The following is a 10,149-nucleotide window of genomic DNA, read 5'->3' as shown; positions in this document are numbered from 1 at the left end:
ATCCCCTAGCCAACCTAATCCAAAAAAACTAAAAAAAAAACCCTAAAATTCATGCAATAAAGAATGAAAAGGGTTAATAACTACAGTCCTTGAGAAATTCAGAAAATCATCGATACCTACTTCATAAATCTTTAATCTCATAGAGTGGAAATCACAGAGGAAATGGACAATTTTCTAAACACAAGTGAAATACCAAAGCTGAGTCAGAAGATGTTTAAACTCTGAATAATCCAATAACAAGAAACAAAATTGAAATAGTAATAAAAATCCTAGAAATAAAGAAAAGCCCAAGTCCGGATAGATTTGTAGCAGAATTCTACAAGAAATTTAGAGAAGTTAAAGTCAACTTTTATCAAACTCTTCAATGAAATTGAAAGGGAAGCAATTCTCCCCAGCTCATTCCTGAAGGCAAGTGTTACTCTGATTCCAAAAACCAAAGAGAGATCCATTTGAAAAAGAGAACTGCAGGCAAATCTCTCTAATGAATATAGATGCAAAAATCTGCAATAAAATACTAGCAAAATGAATACAGAAAATTACCTGAAAGATTATTTTTTTTTCACCTGAAAGATTATACATCAATATCAAGTGGATTCATTCCAGGAATTCAGGGATGATTCAACATATGCAGGTCCATAAATATAATACACATATTAATACAATCAAGAACAAATCAACATGGTCATCTCAGTAGATGCAGAAAAAGCTTTGGACAAATTCCAACACTCATTCATGATAAAAACCGGGCAGAGAATTGAAATATATATTCTATATCTCAATATGATTAAAGCCATCTATGAGAAACCAACAGCTAACACCATAATAAATGGGCAAAACCTGAATGCCTTCTTTTTAAAATCAGAAACAGCACAAGTTTATCCAATGTCTCCACTCCTATTCAATACAGTTCTGGAAACATTAGCCAAGCCAGAACTATTAGACAAGAGAGAGAAATAAAATGAGTAAGAATTGGAAAAAATTAAAATTATCATTATTTACATATGACTTGATACCCCACAAATCCACTAAAAGTCTTAGTGATTTAATGACCAAATTCAGCAACATAGCAGGATATAAGTCAACGCTTAAAAATGCATAGCATTTTTGTGCATAAACAATGAACACAGTGAGAGATAATTTTGAAAAATGAAACCTTTATAATAATATCAAAAATATGAAATACTTACAATTCAATCTCACAAAGGGCATGAAAGATTTATGCAGTGAAAATTACATTACTCTGAGAACAGAGATTGAAGAAGATTTGAGAAAATGAAAAATATTCCATGTTCCTGGAAAGGAAGAAAAAAATTGTGAAAACGTCCATACTTCCAAAATTGTTATACAGTTCATTGTAGCCACAACTAAAATACCATTAGTATACCTCACACAGCTAGAGAAAATTTTCCTTAAATTCATTTGGAATCAGAAGGAACACAGAATATAAAAAAGTAAGCCTGGAAAAAAAAAAAGAAAAAGGAAAGGCTGGAGGTATCACATCCCTGACCTGAAATTACACTATAAAGCTACTGTGATAAAATCAGCATGGTACTGACATAGAGACAGACATGAGAATCCATAGAAAAGATTAAAAGATGCAGGCAGAACTGTAAACGCACACAGCCATCCTATCTTTGATAAAGGTGTTAAACATGCTCACTGAAAGAAAGATAGCCTCCTTAATGGTGCTGAAAAACTGACTTTCCACATGCAATAAAAGCTAAAATTAAACCCATGCCTATCACCATGCACAAAGGTATTGTCAAAATCGATCAAACATTTTAATATTAAAACAGAAACTCTTAATCTTCTGGAGGAAAATGTAGGTAGAAATTTTAAAGACATAGGGGTAGGTAGAGAGTTCATGAACAAAACCCAAACTACATGGGAAGTACTTCAACGAGTCAACAACTGGTATTTCATCCTTCTGAAAAGATTCTGCACTTCAAGGCAAATCTCCAACAGAGTAAAAAGAAAACCTACAAACTGGGAAAAAACATAGCTGATTATCCTTTTGACTAAAATATTCCACCTAGAGCACATAAATAATTAAAAAAAGGCCCCTCAAATTTAAAGGCCAAATGCAAAATTGGACATCTGAGATGAATATATAATTCTCAGAGGAAGAAATACAAGTGGCAAATTAATATATGAAAAATTGTTCAACATCCTTGGTCATTTGAGAAATGAAAATTAAAATAACAGTTAGATTCCATCTCACCCAGAAAGAATGGCTAACATCAAAAAGTCAGTCACTAACAAATGCTAGAGAGTCAGTGGAGAAAAAGGAACCCTTCTGCACTGTTGGTGGGAATACAGACTGGTACAACCACTACAGAAATCAGTATGGAGATTCCTTCAAAAGCTAGGATTGTAGGTCCCATTTAACCCAGCTATTCTCTTCCTGTATTTTTCTAGAACCGAAAACCTCATAATGTAGCAATATATGTGCACATTTGTTTATAGCAGCAAAATTTGTCATAACGAAATCCTGAAACAACCCAGATGCCTGTCAACTGAACAATAGATAAAGAAGATGTGGCACTTTTACACAGTGGAGTATTATTCAGCCATAGAACAGTGTACATTTGAATCTTTTTTGGTACATGGGTGCAACTAGAGAACATACTCTTAAGTGTAATAAATCAGACACACATCTGCAAACATGTATTGTCTCCTTAGTGTGAGAAACTGAAAGACAAAAATGGAATCTGAGTGGCAGTACGGATACTGGGAAAACGGAATAAATCTATTCAAAAGTAAAGAGTTATTGAGTTGAGAAGGACAGGAGAGGGAGTGGAGGAAAGAGATTTATCTATGTATGTAAGCGGGATGGTTTTGGCAACTGTACCATGCATTTCTGCTGATATATGGAAAGGAGAAGTTAATGCTTTATTTAGTTTGTCTCCTTTTTTCAATTGTTTGTACTTTGTATCTTCTTACTTTCTTATACATGTCTTTCTTCTTCAATTTGATATGCATATATCTGGTAATATGAATAACTGATTTGTAGACACCATTATGTCTTATAAGAAATACTGTGAAATTCATATTACTTTGTTAGGTGACAGTCTGTATTACTTTTAAATTTTTCTGTTTTAATTCTAATTTGTCCTCTCCTTAAAACAGAAAAACATTGGGAAAAAAGAGCAAAAGCATCTGGTACAGGGTAAGAGTGAGATTCAGAGTGCTCTGGCTAGCACTGAATGTGTTCATCAAGTTGTTCCTAGTGTTTGTTATATTGCTTAGCCTTATCAGACCATATATTGCTAGTTAAAGGACAGCTTTTATATTTTTAAGAGAATAAAAGTTGAAAAACTATTAAAATGATTCATAATTATGAAAAAATCTGGGATGAGATAAAGGAGAAAATAAAGAAAGAAGAGAAAAAAACATATACATATACACTCACGAGATAGCTAGAATAATTTCACTATTAATTTCTACCTGATTACTTAAAAGAACAGTTAATGCTTATTTATTTTATCAAGTTTGAATACCTACATATGATAGCACAGTACAGTTTTGAGCAGTTGCTATCTCTAAGGAGACGTGAAAGCCTGGCTATCCCATCTTTATTTTGGGGCAGAGACTCTACCAGGACAGCCTTCACCATAGGCCTGGTTAGCCTCATCCCTGATCTGACTCAGGCTCTGGCGTGGTCCATTTCTAACTGCCTATCAATCTCTACTAAGGTAGCTATCTGTAACAAGCATGCATATAAGCACTACTAATAAGTATGCTATGACATAGCAACATTAATTGTCAGTACCTACATATGCATAAATTTAAATCCTCAAGTACACTTTGAAGCATTTATTATATCATGGCAAATTAATGATGCTGTCTATTCTTAGAACTATAATACTAGTACCTCATGTTGTTCTCTCTAATTTTGTAATGTGTATAATCTGAGGTATTTATTATAAAGTGGAAAGCTTTTCCTGCACTTATTGGGGTTTTATACTTCCTTTTAAATAAAGATGCTGGGGCCAGGGAGATGACTCAGTGGAATATGCGCTTCCCTGGCAAGCGCAAGGACCTGAGTTCAATCCCCGGTTCTACAAAAAGAAAAAGAAAGAAAGAAAGAAAGAAAGAAAGAAAGAAAGAAAGAAAGAAAGAAAGAAAGAAAGAAAGAAGGAAAGAAAAAAAGAAAGAAAGAAGCTGAATTAATGTGGTTTGTAAAATAAGTTTCATACTTAGAATTAATAAAATAATTTGTTTTTTTAAGTATATGTTCACAGGTCAAAAAACTTAAAACACTTTTATGAAGAAAAAGTTGCGGGGTTGGTGAGATGGCTCAGTGGTCTAAAGCACCTACTTGGAACAAAACCTCACAAAGCACAGGGACCACGGTTCGATCCCCCAGCACCACATGCCAGCTAGCCCCGCCCCCTGGTGGGCTGAGCTGGCCACACACACACACAAACACATATAAATAAATAAACGTTAAAAAAAATCTATAAAAGAAAAGAAAAAGTTGCTTGGGGGCAGGGAATATAGCTCAGTGGAATGAGTGCTTGCCTGGCAAGCACAAGGTCCTAAGTTTAATCTCTGGTACCACCAAAAATAAAAGAAAAAGAAAAGTACAAAAAAGTTGCTTGACTTTAAGATAAAGTGTCTTATTGAACTTGGAATCTGAATAACATACATTATTTTATTATTATTATTATTATTATTATTGAACATTAAATGTTTAAAATTAAAAATAAAAGCCTTCTAAGTTCATAACTATTGGTCTCAAATATTAGTCTATGCTGTTTCAATTGTGTATTATATTTTCCTTTTAAGTAAATCAGCGTGTTTAATCTTATTTAAGTGTTTCTGTTTTGTGTTTGACTTTTATATTCAATTATGTCTATTCTGCATCTTGGAAACTCTAAGGTGTATAAAATATTGAACTTATTCTTTGAGGGTTAAGAAAATATAATTTTCTTATGATGCTGAATGAATAGCAAAGAAGTGTGTGGGGCTCAGTGTTATCAGAAGAGAAATCCTGTTGTCCACACTTGGTGGGTAATGATCTCCACTGAAATGCATCTTGTGTTAGTCTTTATGGATGCTGAACAAAGTATCAGAAACAGAGTGCCTTAAACCTCGAGGTGTTTACCTCCCAATGGTGAGGGCTAGAAGTTTGAGATCCACAAGTCACTAGGGACATATTCCACCTAAAAGCAGCAGGAAGAAATTTTAGGAATTTTCCTCCATGACACTGGAAGTTTTCCTACAGTGTTGGCATTCTTTGATTGGTAAATACATCACTTTAATATCTGTCACTTTGTTAAATATAGCATTCTTTATTTTTATTTTGATAGAAAACAAAACTGTATTATAAATTTCTAAAGTTATGTAGATATGTGCTGGTTGACAAAACAACAAGGCCTAATCAGGGATATTTAATATTTTAACAATGACAAGGATTTACAGTAATACTTTTCCCCAATATTAAGAGAAATTTTAAATGTATAGATTTTACATTTTACATGTATATTCTCCAAACATAATCTCCATACATTCATTCTCTTGTGTAGACGCTCATTTGGATCATGTGTCACACAAATGTCCTTATTTGAACTTAATCACATCTACAGTGGCCCTATTGCCAATAAGACATGTTATAAAGTACTTGAAGATCAATATTTCAAGTGAATAAGACATAATTCAACTCAGAAAACACATCCAGCAAGTAGGCTTTGACACCTTTTTATTTATTCTACAGATTCACAACTATAGATTGTGAATTGCTTTAGAATTCTTAAAATTATATTTCTTCACAAAATGTCTGTCTTCAAGTACTTTATTACAGAAACATTCCTCTCTAATATAAAATCATTAGAAAAATTAAACTTTAAAATAGAGCAAAAGTTAGCCCTCATCATATTAACTTTTAATGTCCCTAGGCTGTGTCTTGTACCAGATCTAACTTAGAGGAGTAGTGAAAAGACCATTGCAACAGAAACAAGACAGTGAAGAGGTGATAAAGTTTGGAAATTATCTATACATTTAAAGTTACTCTCAGTATTGGGGAAAAGTATTACTGTTTAAATGCTTGTCATTGGTAAAATATTAAGTATCTCTGATTATGGCCTACTGTTTTTTGTCTACTAGCGCATACCTATATGACTTTAGAAAGCTATGATATTTTATGACATTTTCTATCAAAATAAAAATACGACAATTAAAAAATTCATTCTCTGTTTTTTGTTTTCTTTTCCTAATTGAAGTTGAGAGCATCCAACATTCATGTTATTTTCTTTAAATCCAAATATTACATTTTCAGAATTCATTTAAAATATTGCTTACTATGAAGCATCATAAGCACCCTAAAGTGCAGAAATCACAATCTATTTCTCTTTCAGAGGATGCTTTTCATTCTGAAGGTATTTTGCCCTGGAAAACTTCTGCAGGAAGCTAAATGACTACTGTTCGTGATACATAGATTGAAAAAGGTCGTGCTCAAGCTTTTTTTCATTACACAGCCCATTAATCAGGGAATTGTTGCCTAGCTCTACTTCAAGGCTTTTGATGTCAGGATATTTTCTTTTTCAGGGGATGAGGGTTGGAAATTTTCTTTTTTTTTTTCCTTGCAATCCTCAATACTTTATAGCCACAACAATATTGCCTGTTCATTTTATAGATGTAATTGTTGCCAGAACTGTGTTACTGAATTACGACGTACAGTAGATTCTGAAGAGTGATCAGAGCCAGTGTGCATGGACTCATATTTATCTCTGCCATAGTCACGTGTCCTCAGACAGGTAACCAGACAGGGTGAAACCAGTGAGCAACTGCCACAATAGCCAAGCGATGACTTACGTCTTTCTGAATTTCATGTCCACTGCACTGGGAAAAATGATTGGTATTTCACTCCCCTCAGCCAATTCAGTCTCCTTGTCCTGATATAAAATTTTATTTTACCTTAAACAAATGCTTCTCTTTTAAAAATAATTTTCTTTCCTTATTCCACGAATAAAGATAGGTCCCTAAATGATATCCCAATCTCTTTGTTAACACTGAGTGAAAATAAGCTTATTTTGTATAAAGCATTGTTGTCATATATATTTCAAATACAAACACACACAGAGATAGAGAGATAATATAGTTCATACATATTTTAAATAAAAAAATTCTGCATTTTAATTCTGAAGAAAATACTCTCTTTTAATTTTAAAGAGGTAAAAGAAAAATTTCAAAACAAGATAATGGAATGGTAACTATGATTAATATACTGTGTATAGTTCTTTCACTTTGTTGCTCAGAGTACAATATATGAGAATTTAATTGTCCAAACATTATCAGCACAATCTTTTCTTTTTAATGAACTAAGAGAAATTAGCAGTACAACTATTTTTAATATTTTTATGGGAAAAAAATTCAAGTGGAAAGGGAAACTGGGCACGGCATTTATTTTTATTTTTCTATTCTTACCAAAAAGTATCATGTGTGTCTGCCTTCTTTAGTTGCAGAGTGAGTAATTGAAGATACAGTTTTTATTTTTCCTTGGGATTGAGCTCTGAGTTTAACCAAATACATGGTTATTCTCTTTGTCTGTGTAATCATATATTATGCATACATTTTAATATATAAATACAATGTAATATTATGTAAATGTATAAACATGTAAAGACATGTAATAAGTAAGTTTCTAAAGTAAAGTTCTATGCATAATAAAAAAGAATGGAGGAAGAAGGAAGGAAAAAGCAATAAACAAAATATCTTTCAGAAAATTCCTTTCAGTTTCATGTTATATAACAAGTTAAAGTTATTTCCCTGTAAGGGTGCATACAAATTCTATTCAAAATTATTCCATCATTCAAAAACTTTAATTATTTCTTAGAATGAAAAGGGCTACACATTACAAAGTACTATAATTATTTTTATTATAAAACTCACATGAGGACAGTGATCTAGCTCAATGTCACATTGCCTACCAGGTAAAGTGAGTTCCTGAGTTCGATTCCTGGTATCACACCTGCCCAAAAAATAGCTCACATGACCGTGCAGCCTAAAATATATATAACGCTATGCTATTTGACACTTAATTAAGTAATATACTTTTCCATATTGAAAGTTTCTGTATGGATGCAACCCACAAATTCAAAGTTTTTTCTGATCACTTCCTGGGTCATCTTTGTCACTTTTAAAGGTGTTCTTACATGTGTTGGGATATAATGTTTAAAGTAATCTATATTGGTCTTATTTCCTCATGAAATACTATTTGTCCTATATCATGACAACATTTGACATGATAGTCTAAATTAGAGAACATCACACTCAGCTCTGTTTCAAAATTCTAAGTGTGCAAAATAGTATGGACACAAATTAAAAGTAAGAATTCTTATTTTACTCTTGACCTCAGCTCAAACATGACAAAGAATCCAAATTGTACAAAATGTATTCAAATGTAATATGTACAAAAGATACTCAAATATACATATATTCAAATATATATGCATATGTGTATATATGTACTGGATATTTCTTTCTCCCACATATTGATGCACATATTGATATCCTATTCTTGAGGTATTAGGTGGCCAGGTCATTGACCAGGAGATTAAGTCACCAGGAAGGACTCCTTCTTGTACCACGCTATGAAGGAGTTCCAAAGAAACTCTCCTTTCTTGGGCCACATTGTCTTGTGCGCTCACAGCAAGAAGACTACCATCTATGGAGAATGCATGGTATACCAAACATCAAATTGGGGAATGACTTGCTCTTAGTGTTCACAGCCTACATCACTTTGAGAAATAAATTTCTAGGTTTTTCTAGAAGTTTCCCAATGAAATATATTTTAGTCATATGGCTAAAACTGTAGAGCTATAGATAGGTAAAAACAGATATAGAGACATAACTATAAATGTTCATGTAGCTATCAATGTTGATCTAGATATAGATGGAGAGGTATAGGTTAGATATAGATGTATTACAAATAAGACACTAAGACTTGTTGAGACATGGCAAAGACTAAAACTGATATCAGTAAAATATTCCTACACTTGTCCAGAATGTTGTTGGCTTGCACCAGCAAGAAAGTGGTCTGTGCATGTGGAGTTTGTACTGTTGAGTGAGGGGTATCTGCTCAGTCTTCTGAAGACGTATGTTGAGGCTGATGTAGAAAGTAAAAAGCGAAGCCAGACAGTAAAAGGAACAAGTATTCCTTAACAAATGCTCCTGCAAAGCTCTGACCTGAAAAACATGCAAATAAGATGAAGCAAATCCTTCTTTTGTCTTTTGTTCTATTGCCATTGTTCCTGATGAAGCATAACTTAACAAGAAGGTAGCTGGCAAAGAAAAACAGAGCTTGCAAAGTTTTATCCCTGGCATCCATAGTACGGTATGGATCAGTGTGTTTGGAGTTGAAAGAAAGTAATTTAACACCTGGCACAGAAATAACAAGCAATAATCTTTATTGACACAGCAGCAATTGCTGCCTTTCGTCTTTGTCCATGTGCTTGCTCCTGTCAGGTCTGTCAATATCCCCCTGGCAGCAATGCAAGAACAGGGTGCACTAAGCTTGGCCATAGGTCTCGGGCCTAATTGATCCATCTCCCCTCTGGCCATATCCTTGGCAGAGACTAATTCTTGATTCTCCTCAGAAGTAGAAGCCTGAGGTAAATTTGCAATTTCATGATCTCATTTTCCTCTAATTAATCTTCAAATTTGGTGCAATTTTAGCCAAAATTTTAATTGGCATAACTACCTCAATAAAATTTCTTTACAAAATATATTTGGTGATCATGAATGGGGTAAAGAGTTCAAAAGAACAAATGGTTATCTTTCAATTGTGCTTCTCCAGATCCAGTTGAAAACCTGGGTCCACAGGTAGGCAGGAGCTTCTGGAGCAGATAATTAACTTTGTGTACCATGGATCACAGTCTTTTTCCTGGAAGAAAGAGATATTATCTCTTTATTTTCATCCCAACCTTATATCTTTTGCTCTTATTTATTCTTTTTATGTTTCTAGGTTTAACCACCGCTGGATGACACTGCAACTTGCATGAGCTGTTGTACCCAACCTTTTTGTTAGGCTGCTCTATCTACTCATAGTTACAAGACTAAGGTGCTACCATGCCAGAGCTCATGGCAGAACAGCCCTGTGACTCAAGGAAACTGGGTTGCCTTCCTGACAGTAGCACACCAGTGACC

Source organism: Octodon degus, unplaced genomic scaffold, assembly GCF_000260255.1.
Source record: "Octodon degus isolate 3935 unplaced genomic scaffold, OctDeg1.0 scaffold00106, whole genome shotgun sequence".
Taxonomy (NCBI): domain Eukaryota; kingdom Metazoa; phylum Chordata; class Mammalia; order Rodentia; family Octodontidae; genus Octodon; species Octodon degus.
The sequence above is the reverse complement of the archived record's forward strand: the minus strand, read 5'-3'. Positions refer to the sequence as shown.